The following is a 14,728-nucleotide window of genomic DNA, read 5'->3' as shown; positions in this document are numbered from 1 at the left end:
AGTAACAATATGGCCTACCAAAGCATGCATTTCAAAGCACAAACGTTCTTTGTAATCATGCTACTTCTGCCCATTTGTCCTTAGCCAAAATAGTAGTCCTAAATTATACGTATGCATACATTTGTATTTTGTATATCTACATATTTTATGATATATGCATGATATAAATATGCTTAGGATATAAACGTAGAGAGTGGTGCATGTGTATGATGTTAAGTGTCCCAGAGAGGAGCAGAGATTTTCATAGCAGAAAGAAGAAGTAGGGAATGGAAGCAGCAGTGGCTAGCATGAGTTGTTGCCCTTAACCAGCTTAGCAGTATATTCCTTGGCCTTGGCTTTGTTTGTTTCAGTTCTGTCTTTGTCTCTGTCTTTGCCTTTTGGCGGTGCATAACCAGGATTAGGGCCAAGAAAGAACTGGTGGTAAAATCTTGAATGTAAGAGCTAAGATAGCATTCTATATTGATCTCTATTCTTGGAGAGACTTGAACAACTGCCTTTAGCAACTTTAAGGTAAATGGTATGGCTGGTAGGACCCTGGCTTGCCCAGGTGTGTGTTTCCAAAAATCCTATTGCAAATGGATATGATAGCCAGTCCCTGCAGCTTTTATAGAAGTAGATGCTTTTTTTTATAATAATATTAATCACCTCAGAAAGGTTGAGAACACATGCTTTAAGGAACTTCCATAGGAAGGCCCTGGATTATTCCTTTTTTTTTAAAAAAAATTTTAAATGTGCAATGTAACAAAAATACAGAAAGTTGCATAAAATGTAAATGTACACTAAAGTGAATAATTATAAAGTAAGGACCCATAAAAGAACCTTCCAGAACCAAAAAACAGAACATTGGAAGTTATTCAGAAGCCTCCATTTGTAATCCTCTCTCTCTCTCCCAGAGGTAACCATATTTCCTGACTTGACTTTGTCTATGTGTATAGACACATGTGTACATATACACCTATTTATACATTTTACTGTTTGTAGACACTTGGTTTGCCTCCCATTTTTGCTGGTAAGAACATTCTTGTACACATCTGTTGCATCTGTGCATGAGTTTCTCTAGGATACATTTATGGCAAAGGGATTATGTGGTAATAGTATGTGCATCCTTTCAACTTTATTAGACAATGGAAAAATTGATCTTCACAAGAATTGTACCAGTTTTGACTATGAAATGTATGTGGATTTATACCTTGTTTTTTTTCCTCCCCCACAGTTTTGAGGCCAGAAAACTATGGCTTGGAGATGATCAGGGTCAGCCAGGACCTGTAATTGGCTGTGGATATGGGGGACTTGGTTACTATTTCACATTTCTCCTGGAACAGTTACATTTAGCTGCTTCAGGGGTATTCTACAGGAGAACCTTGGTTTGGTTTTATCTTTTCCAGAATCTTAAGGCCCAAGAATTGGGCACCACAATTGAATGTGGTTGCCCAGCCTCTGAGGCCATTTGAGAATGAGGGAGGCTGCTTTATTATTCTGTGATACACATAGTTGATTTTAGCAATTATTTTTTTATTTTATTTTATTTTATTTTTTAAATTTTTTTAAATTTATTTTTTATTGGTGTTCGATTTACCAACATACAGAATAACCCCCAGTGCCCGTCACCCATTCACTCCCACCCCCCACCCTTCTCCCCTTCTACCACCCCTAGTTCGTTTCCCAGAGTTAGGAGTCTTTATGTTCTGTCTCCCTTTCTGATATTTCCCACACATTTCTTCTCCCTTCCCTTATATTCCCTTTCACTATTATTTATATTCCCCAAATGAATGAGAACATACAATGTTTGTCCTTCTCCAATTGATTAGCCAAGGGTTCTGTAGGGGGGCTTTGAGCCCGTTGTCTCTTCTTCAGACTCAAGGGTCAAGAATCAGAACCAGGAAGTTAATAACCAGCATCTGTGGATGGCAGAGTATAAAGACTAGTGTAGTGGCTTAGATGACCCTGTGTCTTTGGAGGGTCCTTGAACAACTGTCTTTAGCCCACTCTCTCCTTATTCTTTTCTTTCCCAGAATCTGTCCTTTAGGGAGCCCTTGCATAGGGCCAGGAGGGCCCTGGCTTTTTTCTTTCCTTGCCAGAGTTCAAGGTTTTATAGAAGTAAATTGTAGTGATTAAAAATTAGGAGTTTATTAACTTTCAGAAAGTTGACAAAATGTTCTATATGAAGATGTGAAATATCATACATATATATTATTGATTTTTAATTTAATTTAATTTTTTGAAAGATTTTATTAATTCATGAGAGACACGCACAGAGAGAGAGGCAGAGACACAGGCAGGCGGAGAAGCAGGCACCACACAGGGAGCCCGACGCCGGACTCCAGGATCACTCCCAGGGCCAAAGGCAGCGCCAAATCACTGAGCCACCGGGGCTGCCCTTGATTTTTAATTTTAAAACAGATAATGGAATAATAATTCCAAATTTTAATTACAATTAGTATTTAATGTACCTTTTGGACCTGACTATATTTTTTAGATATTTCACAAATATGAATGCATTAGCATATTTACACTTAGGAGATGCTTATTTCATGTTTTAGTTCATTATTTCTTTACTTTTTACTACTGTTACTACTTTTGCTTTCTCTATACATGTTGAGAATTTGAATTTTCAAGATAAATCATTGAAAACAGTGGCATGTTGTAGCTCTTCACTTGATTTCCTTTCATCCTTTGGCTGCTACTTGTGTAAAGTTGTTTTAATGCCTTGACTACAACCTCTCACATATTTGCAAGGCAAAGATATTCTAGAAAACATGTCATCTTTCTTTATTATCAGTTGGACACTAAACTAACCCTGTTATCTTTTACATGTTGTGCTTTGCTTTATATTACATGCAAACCCAGCTGAGGATGCCCATCTCACAGACACTGCTTGAATAGTGTGTTATTCATAGGTTTGGCATACCAGGGTACTGGGGTTTACTAGTTGGGAATGTTGGAACCGAGTGGGGGTGGGGAGAATCAGCATGCTTATGAGAAAACTATCTCATCTATGGCAAGGTGAAGGGTCGTTCTAAAAATACTGAAGGGTTTAGGTAAGCTTATTTTTTAAGGAGGGGGGATTCTAGAGGCCACTAAGGAAGGATTTCAAATGGGAAGGAGCACAGTGAACTGATAGTTTGAAGGGGAAATGGGCATAGCTTACTACTTTTCACTCCCTCTATTTATCTTCTTGGTTTTCAGGAAAATGTTTTCCCCAGGGCCCTGAAAGACAAGAAGTATGAGTGAACAAAAGGGGAAGTCATAGAAGGTGAGAAGGGAAATATACATAGTCTAAGAATATCGGAAGTGCTGGGATACTACTGGGAAAGATAGAGTGGAAGCCTTAGAAAAGTTAGATATACCATTAACTATCAATCAATTAAGTAAGCAAATATATAGTGATCTAGACTCTGCTGGATAATGAGGACATAGCTAAATTAGATGTATTTTCTACTGAGTCTGGTGGATGAGATAGACACAGACAATTGCAACAGGGAGTGCTATGATGGAAGGGAGACTGTACTGTCAGTAGAAACATGGAAGAGGGTCCTCCAACCCATTCTAGAACTCAGTGAAGGCCTCCTGGAAGGCATCAGGTTGAGAACTTAATTTTGCATAGAAGTAGCCATTAATCTGGCAGATAAGAATCCCTGAGTGTGGGGCCTAGCGAGCTACTGGTCATTAGACCATGTAGCTACCTGAGTATGCCATATAGCTTTTGAGTTTGGAAAGTACCTGAAGAAATGGGAAGTTCAGAAGCCATTCTGGTTTAGTAGAGCTAGGGAACAGGAGTCAAGTAGAAGTGAATAGTTTCAAAATGGTTACAATGATTGATTGATTGATTGTATATATTTTTATTGGAGTTCAATTTGCCAACATATAGCATAACACCCAGTGCTCATCTCGTCAATTGTCCCCCTTAGTGCCCATCACCCGTCACCCCAACCCCACGCCCACCTCCCTTTCGATTACCCCTTGTTCGTTTCCCAGAGGTAGGTATCTCCTGTGTTCTGTCACCCTCATTGATATTTCCCACTCATTTTTTCTCCTTTCCCCTTTACTCCCTTTCACTATTTTTTATATTCCCCAAATGAATGAGACCATAAATGTTTGTCCTTCTCCAATTGACTTACTTCATTCAGCATAATACCCTCCAGTTCCATCCACTTTGAAGCAAATGGGGGGTATTTGTTGTTTCTAATGGCTGAGTAATACTCCATTCTATATATAGACCACATCTTTATCCATTCATCATTCAGTGGACATCAAGGCTCCTTCCACAGTTAGGCTATTGTGGACATGGCTGCTATGAACATCGGGGTGCAGGTGTCCCAGCGTTTCACTGGATCTGTATCTTTGGGGTAAATCCCCAGCAGTGCAATTGCTGGGTCATAGAGCAGATCTATTTTTAACACTTTGAGGAACCTCCACGCAGTTTTCCAGAGTGGCTGCAGCGGTTCACATTCCCACCAACAGTGCAGGAGGGTTTCCCTTTCTCCACATCCTCTCCAACATTTGTTGTTTCCTGCCTTGTTAATTTCCCCCATCCTCACTAGTGTGAGGTGGTATCTCATTGTGGTTTTGATTTGTATCTCCCTGATGGCCAGTGATGTGTAGCATTTTCTCATGTGTTTGTTGGCCATGTCTATGTCTTCCTCTGTGAAATATCTGTTCATGTCTTCTGCCCATTTCATGATTGGATTGTTTGTTTCTTTGCTGTTGAGTTTAATAAGTTCTTTATAGATCTTGGAAACTAGCCCTTTATGTGATAGGTCATTTGCAAATATCTTATCCCATTCTGTAGGTTGTCTTTTAGTTCTGTTGACAGTTTCTTTTGCTGTGCGGAAGCTTTTTATCTCGAAGAAGTTCCAATATTTCATTTTTGCTTTTGTTTCCCTTGCCTTCATGGATGTATTTTGCAAGAAGTTGCTGTGGCCAAGTTCAAAAAGGGTGTTGCCTTTGTTTTCCTCTATAATTTTGATGGATTCTTGTCTCACATTTAGATCTTTCATCCATTTTGAGTTACCTTTGTGTATGGTGTAAGACAGTGGTCTAGTTTCATTCTTCTGCACGTGGCTGTCGAATTTTCCCAGCACCATTTATTGAAAAGACTGTCCTTAATCCAGTGGATATTTTTTCCTGCTTTGTTGAATATTAGTTGACCATAGATTTCAGGGCCCATTTGTGGGTTCTCTATTCCATTCAGATGATCTGTGTGTCTGTTTTTGTGCCAGTGCTACACTGTCTTGATGATCGGAGCTTTGTAGTCCAACTTAAAATCTGGCATTGTGGTGGCCCCGGCTCTGGTTTTCTTTTTTAATATATCCCTGGCTATTCGGGGTCTTTTCTGATTGCACACAAATCTTAAGATGATTTGTTCCAACTCTCTAGAAGAAAGTCCATGGTATTTTGATAGGGATTGCTTTGAATGTGTAAATTGCCCTGGGAGCATTGACATTTTCACAGTATTAATTCTTCCAATCCATGAGTATGGAATATTTTTCCATCTCTTTGTATCTTCCTCAATTTTTTCAGAAGTGTTCTGTAGTTTTTAGGGTATAGATCCTTTCCCTCTTTGGTTAGGTTTATTCCTAGGTATCTTATGCTTTTGGGTGCAATTGTAAATGGGATTGATTCCTTAATTTCTCTTTCTTCAGTCTCATTGCTAGTGTACAGAAATGCCACTGATTTCTGGGCATTGATTTTGTATCCTGCTGCACTGCCGAATTGCTGTATGAGTTCTAGCAATCTTGGGGTGGAGTCTTTTGGGTTTTCTATGTAGAGTATCATGTCATCTGCGAAGAGGGAGAGTTTGACTTCTTCTTTGCCAATTTGAATGCCTTTTATTTCTTTTTGTTGCCTGATTAGTGAGGCAGGACTTGCAGTACTATGTTGAATAGCAGTAGTGAGAGGGAACATCCCTGTCTTGTTCCTGATCTTAGGGGAAAGGCTCCCAGTGTTTCCACATTGAGAATGATATTTGCTCTGGGTTTTCATAGATAGCTTTTAAGATGCTAAGGAATGTTGCCTCTATCCCTACACTCTGAAGAGTTTTGATCAGGAATGGATGCTGTATTTTGCCAAATGCTTTCTCTGCATCCATTGAGAGGATCTTATGGTTCTTGTTTTTTCTCTTGCTGATATGATCTATCACATTGATTGGCTTTAGGAATGTTGAACCAGCCTTGCATCCGGGGATAATTCCCACTTGGTCAGGGTGAATAATTTTCTTAATGTTGGCTATTGGCTAGGATCTTTTTGAGAATGTTAGCATCTGTTCATCAGGGATATTGGTCTATAATTCTTTTTTGGTGGGGTCTTTGTCTGGTTTTGGAATTAAGGTGATGCTGGCCTCATCGATCGAGTTTGAAGGTATTCCATCACTTTCTATCTTTCCAAACAGCTTTAGTAGAATAGGTATTGTTTCTTCTTTAAATGTTTGATAGAATTCCCCTGGGAAGCCATCTGGCCCTGGAGTTTTGTGTCTTGGGAGTTTTTTGATGACTGCTTTAATTTCCTCCCTGGTTATTAGCCTGTTTAGGTTTTCTATTTCTTTCTGTTCCAGTTTTGGTAGTTTGTAGTTTTCCAGAAATGTGTCCATTTCTTCTAGGTTGCCTAATTTATTGGCGTATAGCTGCTCATAATAAGTTTTTAAAATCATTTGTATTTCCTTGGTATTGGTGGTGATCTCTCCTTTTTCATTTGTGATTTTATTAATTTGAGTCTTTTCTCTTGTGTTTTTAATAAGGCTGGCTAATGGTTTATCTATCTTATGAATTCTTTCAAAGAACCAACTCTGATTTTGTTGATCTGTTCTACAGTTCTTCTGGTCTCTGTTTAATTGATTTCTGCTTGAATCTTTATTATCTCTCTTCTGCTTGGTATAGGTTTTATTTGCTGTTCTTTTTCCAGTTCCTTTAGGTGTAAGGTTAGCTTGTGTATTTGAGTTTTTTTCCAGTTTTTTGAGGGAGGCTTGTATTGCAATGTTCCCTCTGTTATTTCTGATGTTCCCTAGTTCCGTCTCAGGACTGCTTTTGCTGTATCCCAAAGATTTTGATTGGTTGTATCTTCATTCTCATTAGTTTCCAATCTAATCTCATTAGTTTCCAAAGAATCTTTTTAATTCTTCCTTAATTTCCTGGTTGACCCTTTCATCTTTTAGCAGGATGCTCTTTAACCTCCACGTGTTTGGGTTTCTTCCAAATTTCTTCTTGTGATTTAGTTCAAGTTTCAAAGCATTATGGTCTGAAAATATGCAGGGGACAATTCCAGTCTTTTGGTATGAGTTGAGAACCTGATTTGTGACCCAGTATGTGGTCTATTCTGGAGAAAGTTCCATGTGCACCTGAGAAGAATATGTATTCAGTTGCGTTTGGATGTAAAGTTCTGTAAATATCTGTGAAATCCATCTGGTCCAGTGTATCATTTAAAGCTCTTGTTTTTTTGGAGATGTTGTCCTTAGAAGATCTGTCGATTGTAAAAAGCGGTGTGTTCAAGTCTCCCAGTATCAGTGTATTATTATCTAAGTATGTCTTTACTTTGTTTATTAATTGATTGATATACTGCAGCTCCCACATTCGGGGCATAAATGTTCATGATTGTTAGGTCCTCTTGTTGCAAAGATTCTTTAAGTATGATATAGTGTCCCTCTTCATCTCTTGACTACAGTCTTTGGATAAACTTTAATTTATCTGATATATGAATGGCTACCCCTGCTTTCTTTTGAGGACCATTTGAATGGTAAATGGTTCTCCCACCTTTCATTTTCAGGCTGTAGGTGTCCTTAGGTCTAAAATGAGTCTCTTGTAGACAGCAAATAGATTAGTTTTTCTTTTTTATCCAGTCTGAAACCCTCCGCCTTTTGATGGGATCATTAAGCCCATTGATGTTCAGAGTCACTATGGAAAGATATGAATTTAGTGTGATCATAATACCTATTCAGTCCCTGTTTTTTGTGGATTGTTTCCTTGGACTTCCTCTTTCTTTTTTTTTTTTTTCCTCTTTCTTTTACAGAGTCCCCCTTAATATTTCTTGCAGAGCTCCTTGGTGGTCACAGATTCTTTCAGTTTCTGCCTATCTTGGAAGCTCTTTATCTCTCCTTCTAATCTGAATGAGAGCCTTGCTGGATAAAGTATTCTTGGCTGCAGGTTCTTCTCCTTTAGGACTCTGAATATATCCTGCCAGCCTTATCTGGCCTGCCAGATCTCTGTGGAGAGGTCTGCTATTAACTAATACTTCTCCCCATAAAGGTTAGGGATCTCTTGTCTCTTGCTGCTTTAAGGATCTTCTCTTTATCTTTGGGATTTGCAAGTTTCACTATTAAATGTTGAGGTGTGAGTGGTTTTCATTGATTTTTTTTGGGGGGCGTGGGAATCTCTCTACCTCCTGGATCTGAATGCCGGTTTCACTTCCCAAGTTAGGGAAGTTCTCAGCTATGATTTGTTCAAATACAGTTTCTGGTCCTCTGTCCCTTTCGGCGCCCTCAAGAACCCCAATTAAAGGAAGATTTTTCCTTCTGAGGCTGTCGTATCCTCCAGTTCCATCCACTTCGAAGCTAATGGTGGGTATTTGTTGTTTCTAATGGCTGAGTAATATTCCATTGTATACATAAACCACATCTTCTTTTTCCATTCATCTTTCGATGGATGCTGAGGCTCCTCCCACACTTTGGCTATTGTGGACATTGCCGCTATAAACATCGGGGTGCAGGTGTCCTGGCGTTTCACTGCATCTGTATCTTTGGGGTAAATCCCCAACAGTGCAATTGCTGGGTGGTAGGGCAGTTCTATTTTTAACTCTGAAGAACCTCCACACAGTTTTCCAGAGTGGCTGCACCAGTTCACATTCCCACCAACAGTGCAGGAGGGTTTCCCTTTCTCCACATCCTCTCCAACATTTGTGGTTTCCTGCCTTGTTAATTTCCCCCATCCTCACTAGTGTGAGGTGGTATCTCATTGTGGTTTGGATTTGTATTTCCCTGATGGCAAGTGATGCGGAGCATTTTCTCATGTGCGTGTTGGCCATGTCTATGTCTTCCTCTGTGAGATTTCTGTTCATGTCTTTTGCCCATTTCAGGTTGGATTGTTTGTATCTTTGCTGTTGAGTTTAATAAGTTCTTTATAGATAATGGGTACTAGGCCTTTATCTGATACGTCATTTGCAAATATCTTCTCCCATTCTGTAGGTTGTCTTTGAGTTTTGTTCACTGTTTTTTTTTGCTGTGCAAAAGCTTCTTATCTTGATGAAATCCCAATAGTTTATTTTTACTTTTGTTTCTCTGGCCTTTATGGATGTATCTTGCAAGAAGTTACTGTGGCCAAGTTCTAAAAGGGTGTTGCTTGTGTTCTTCTCTAGGATTTTGATGGAATCTTGTCTCACATTTAGAACTTTCATCCATTTTGAGTTGATCTTTGTTTATGGTGTAAGAGAATGGTCTAGTTTCATTGTTGTGCATGTGGGTGTGCAATTTTCCCAACACCATTTATTGAAGAGACTGGTTTTTTTCCAGTGGATAGTCTTTCCTGCTTTGTCGAATATGAGTTGACCATAAAGTTGAGGGTCCACTTCTGGATTCTCTCTTCTGTTCCATTAATCTATGTGTCTATTTTTGTGCCAGTACCACACTGTCTTGATGACCACATCTTTGTAGTACAACCTGAAAATGAAATAAAAGGCATTCAAATTGGAAAAGAAGAAGTCAAACTCTCCCTCTTTGCAGATGACATGATAATGTACATAGAAAACCCAAAAGACTCCACCCCAAGATTGCTAGAACTCATACAGCAATTCAGCAGTGTGGCAAGATACAAAATCAATGCCCAGAAATCAGTACACTAGCAATGAGACTGAAGAAAGCGAAATTAAGGAGTCAGTCCCATTGACAATAGCACCCACATGCCTAAGATACCTAGGAATAATCCTAACCAAAGAGTGAAAGGATCTATACCCTAAAAACTACGGAACACTTCTGCAAGAAATTGAGGAAGACACAAAGAGATGGAAAAATATTCCACGATCCTGGATTGGAAGAATTAATATTGTGCAAATGTCAATGCTACCCAGGGCAATTTACACATTTAATACTATCCCTATCAAAATACCATGGACTTTCTTCAGAAAGTTGGAACAAATTATCTTAAGATTTGTTTGGAATCTGAAAAGCCCCTGAATAGCCAGGGTAATATTAAAAAAGAAAACCACAGCTGGGGGCATTACAATGCCAGATTTCAGGTTGTACTACAAAGCTGTGGTCATCAAGACAGTGTGGTACTGGCACAAAAACAGACACATAGATCAATGGAACAGAATAGAGAATCCAGAATTGGACCCTCAACTTTATGGTCAGCTCATATTCGACAAAGCAGGACAGACTATCCACTGGAAAAAAGACCATCTCTTCAATAAATGGTGCTGGGAAAATTGGACATCCACATGCAGAAGAATGAAACTAGACCATTCTCTTACACCATACACAAAGATCAACTCAAAATGGATGAAAGATCTAAATGTGAGACAATATTCCTTTTATCTCGTTAAGCCTCGTCGTTATGACCTCCAGTTTGGATTGCATCTCATTTAATTGATTTTTATTTTCGGCCTGATTAGTTCTAAATTCTGCAGTCATGAAGTCTCTTGAATCCTTTATGCTTTTTTCTAGAGCCACTAGTAGCTTTATAATTGTGCTTCTGAATTGGCTTTCAGACATTGAATTGTAATCCAAATTTTGTAACTCTGTGGTAGAGAGTACTGTTTCTGATTCTTTCTTTTGTGGTGAGTTTTTCCTTTGCTCAGTGCAGAATGGCTAAAAATAAGTTGTACTGGAAAAAGGAGAAAAAGAGAGAAAAATAGGAGTGTAGGGGAACAAAGAGAAAACAAAAAACGAGGGTATCCTCTGATTCTATATACTGTAAATCCCTCGACTTCCCCTGGAACTTTCTAGTGCTGCTTGGTCAATAACTTGCTTTTCCCCTTCTTCCAGGTGGTCTTCTGGGGGAGGGGCCTGCTTTGCTGATTTGAGGTTGTGCACCTGGGGGAGCTGCCCAGCCCCCTGCCAGGTGTATGGCTCAGTGGGAGCTGTTTATCCTGTGAGGCCCCTGCTCCCTGGTGGCCCTGCTCAGTCCCAGGCACTAGGTGACACCAGGAGGAACAACAGTGGCGGTGGCCAGCTTTCCAGTTCTGGAGTCAGCTTCCACAGGAACTACCGCAGCTCCCAGTCTATGGGTTCCCGGATGCTCCAGGGTGAGGGTGCTGATCTGCACAGCTCGGGGCCACCCAGAGGCAGGAGCTTCCTTGCTGCCCTACATCCTCCCGGCCTCCGCTGAGTGCCGGATATTGGGCTGTGTCCCCCAGCGCCCTCGGCTCTGGGGCCTGCACTGCTGGAATCCCGTTCCCGGGGCCACATGGAGCCGCTGCCTGAGTTGCTCCCAGGCTCGCCAGGCGTGAATTCCAGCCCTTTCGGGAGCTTGCCCCGTGGTGTGTGGTGCACTCTCCTCCGGGGAACAGTTCCTCTGTTAGTGCTCCTGGTAGCATGATGGTATCCCTGCCCCTCCTGGGATCCTGCCCGAGTTCCCTGGGAGCGCCTTTCCATCTGGGAAGATTTGTACAGTTTCAGCTTCTCCCGGACTGGCCTTTCCTGTCCTGGGGGCATTCGCCATCCCGCCCTAGCTCGGCTCCTGACGAGGGATCCTCCCCCCTAGGATGCTTTTTTATTTCATTTTTTCCTCATCTTCCTACCTTGATAGAAGCACGAACTCTTCTCACTGTAGAATTCCAGCTGTTCTCTCTGTAAATCTCAGGCCGAATTCATAGGTTTTCAGGATGATTTGAAAGTTATCTAGGTAAGTTGGTGGGGACAGGTGACTTGGGGACCCTATTCTTCTGCCATCTTGCCCTGCCTCCCTCTCTGTATAAGTTTTATAGTTTTCTTTTCACAATTAGTTTCTAGTTGGAATTTATTTTTGTGTATCGTATGATGTAGAGAATTTATTATTTTTTTCTGAATGATATATCATTGGTTCCGGGACTATTTACTGCATAGTCTCTTCTTTCTCCACAGATTTATAATGCTGTGCCTATCATATACCAAGTTGTAATAGATGTATATGTCTGCCCTTAGACTTTCTTTCTGTTCTATTGGTCTATTTTACTGTATCTATACTAATACTATATTGTTAATTACAATAGCTTTGTAATGCATGTTAATATTTCGTAGGGAAAGGCCTCTTATTCCTCTTCCTCAAAAGTACATTTTTTACCCTTCACTTTTCCATACAGATTTTAAGGTAAGCTTAATATGATCTATATGAAACATTGAGATTTTGACTTGAACTTCTTCGTATTTATTGGTTTATAGATTCTGTTACATCTTTTCAACAATGCAAGTGGTTCATCCCTCCTTTTGTCTAGATATCTTTAACACCTTTGAAAAAATGTTTTATAGTTTTCTCCATAAGGGTGTCATGCATATTCTTTTAGAGGTATTTCTATGACCTGTAAGTTTTTGTTGCTCTCATGAGTATTTTTAAATTACATTTTTTAACTGATTGTGACTGGTGTATGGGAGTGTTTGATTCTGGTGCACTGTTTTTAGATCCATTCACTTTGCTTACCTGCTTCTCTAGGTCCAATTGTTGTTTATAGGTTTTGTTGAATTTTTATATAAACTTTATATAAAACATACTTAGAAGTATGTAAATCTTAACTATACAGCTCACTGAATTATCACAAAGTGTTTTGGGCTTGTTAGTGTAATTTGTGAATAATTGTAATTTTTCCGCTTTCAGCCCTATGCCTCCAAATATTGATATCATTTTGTATAAAATAAAATAGAATTTCTTTTCTAAAGCAATTTCACTGAAGTGTTTCCGAGGCTTTGTGCTCTAAATAGTGGTGTTTGATATGTAAATACTTTTGAAGTTATCAAAGAAAGGAAATTATCTTTATTTGGAAATTCCAACAGTATTTAATAAAAGAGCCTTGATCACTTATGCAAAGTCCCATTTGCTGTGTAAAGTGACATATTCACAGGATCAGGACATCTTGGGAAGGTTATTATTCTGTCTAGTATACCAGGTTAATGAGTTAATAAACAAGATATCTAGTTAGAATTACACATTTCTTTTGTAGGTTATTTTCATAGTTTGTCAATTTCTAAAGTTGTGGGAGTCCTTACAAAATGTCTTTCTTTAAATAGTACTTCTAAGGAAAGATTTGTATTAACAAAGAATAGAACTAGTTGGTAAGTTATTATTGATAAGTCTCCGTATTGTAAAAGAGAACTAGATTGACATTCTTGTTAAAATGTTTCAATTTAACATCTTTTAAATTTAGATTATTTGAAATAAGTGTGAAGTACTATGGTTTCTATCCCTCCACAGCTGGAGGGAAGAGAGTACAGAACCTTTATGTCTCTGTAAGTTTCCTTTTTGTTGATTGTGAAGATTTGTATTTGTAAAGTTAGGCTCTGGATTCCATAAGTTAATTTTAAATAAAAGGGAATCTGGAGCCTAATTTTGCTTGTAGAAATGGAGAAAGGGCTGAAAAGAATTTTATTATCAATGAAACACTATATTTTGTGCCTTGTATAAGATTCAGTGTGATCACTTCACAAGGCCCTGACGCCTGTTAAGTGAAAGAGAGAAGTTTGAGCAGTTCAGAGTTTTAAAGAATCCTCTCTCTGTACTTTCCACCTTTTTGTCTCTTTGTACTGTACTCTAATAATTTTTTTTACAAATTATTAATCTCTTGATTAATGCAATCTCTTGGGTTTTTCATGTGAGATGCTATATTTTTCTTCCAAAAGTTTGATTAGATTTGTGATATATTATGTATTATGGTTTCCTGATGCTTGGAAATATCTTCAAGTTTGTTTACTTCTTTATCTGTAGTAAAGTTGTTGTCTTACAGTTTGTTATTTGCTAACCCCAGTGTTACGTCTTTTCTTTTATCAGCTGATCCTGCTGTTTTGCCTCTTTATCTAATTCGTCTCAAGGATCCCCAGGGCTAGTCATGTAATTTAGCCTGAACTGCAAAATGACCTGCTTGCATTCATTCAACCCCCTGAGAGGGTAGCCTTTTGGCATCCCTACTTATTGTAGGGAGAGTCTCCTATTAGTTTTCCTACTCTGTGTAGATCTGACTTTAATCTGTCTCTTTTGCCTACAAAACAACCAAAATGAAAGTTAAAATTTTATTGGGAATGGATAGATATCCTCAGGGCAGAAATTGCCTCCCTGCATACCTGTTTCTCTACTCTAGATTCCCCTTTTCTCCTGCTGTGCCCTGTTGTTTCCATATTTTAATTGCCCTCTATTTTTACTGTTTTTAAGTAGATGTTGTTTCTCTTTTGTCAAAAATTTGTTTTGTTTTCAGCATGAGGGTTTGTCCAAAAAGCCTTGTGGGCAATTACCAGAAATATGAAAATTTCCTGTAACTCTTTCCTACATTTTCTTTGAGATTAAGTTTAGGCTCAGAACTTTTCGTTACCTTGTAGGTTTTCTTTACTTTATGGATGAAACATCCAGGGCTCAGAAAAATAAAGATACTTGCCCAAGATCATATAGCAAGTAAGTAGTAATACCGGTTTTGAGCCCAGCTCTGTCCAGCCCTGAAGCCTGTGTGCATAACCAGTTCAGTGCACTGCATCCTTTAGATTCCATTGTTTTTTGTGCCTGGAATATGGGACATGTAGGAGAGTAAATGTCATATTGTTTTCTCCTATCAGGTTTTTCTCCCTCAAAGTCAG

At 39.0% G+C, this 14,728-nt stretch overlaps 1 protein-coding gene across 7 annotated transcripts in view; it reads left to right on the top strand.

Moving 5' to 3' along the window:
• The window catches only part of MAGED1 (MAGE family member D1), a 63,330-nt gene that overhangs the window by 9,926 nt on the left and 38,676 nt on the right, over positions 1 to 14,728 (top strand). For 2 of the 7 annotated variants that reach the window (XM_077888732.1, XM_077888730.1), the window contains exon 2: positions 3,187 to 3,253. The exons of the other annotated variants lie outside the window; for them this stretch is intronic. The gene's annotated coding sequence lies outside the window, so the exon portion shown is untranslated. The remainder of the gene's footprint in view (positions 1 to 3,186; positions 3,254 to 14,728) is intronic. 7 annotated transcript variants of the gene reach the window in all.

The sequence above is a fragment of the Canis aureus genome, chromosome X (assembly GCF_053574225.1).
Source record: "Canis aureus isolate CA01 chromosome X, VMU_Caureus_v.1.0, whole genome shotgun sequence".
In the NCBI taxonomy this organism is placed as follows: Eukaryota; Metazoa; Chordata; class Mammalia; order Carnivora; family Canidae; genus Canis; species Canis aureus.
This window is presented reverse-complemented; position numbering and strand designations above follow the sequence as displayed.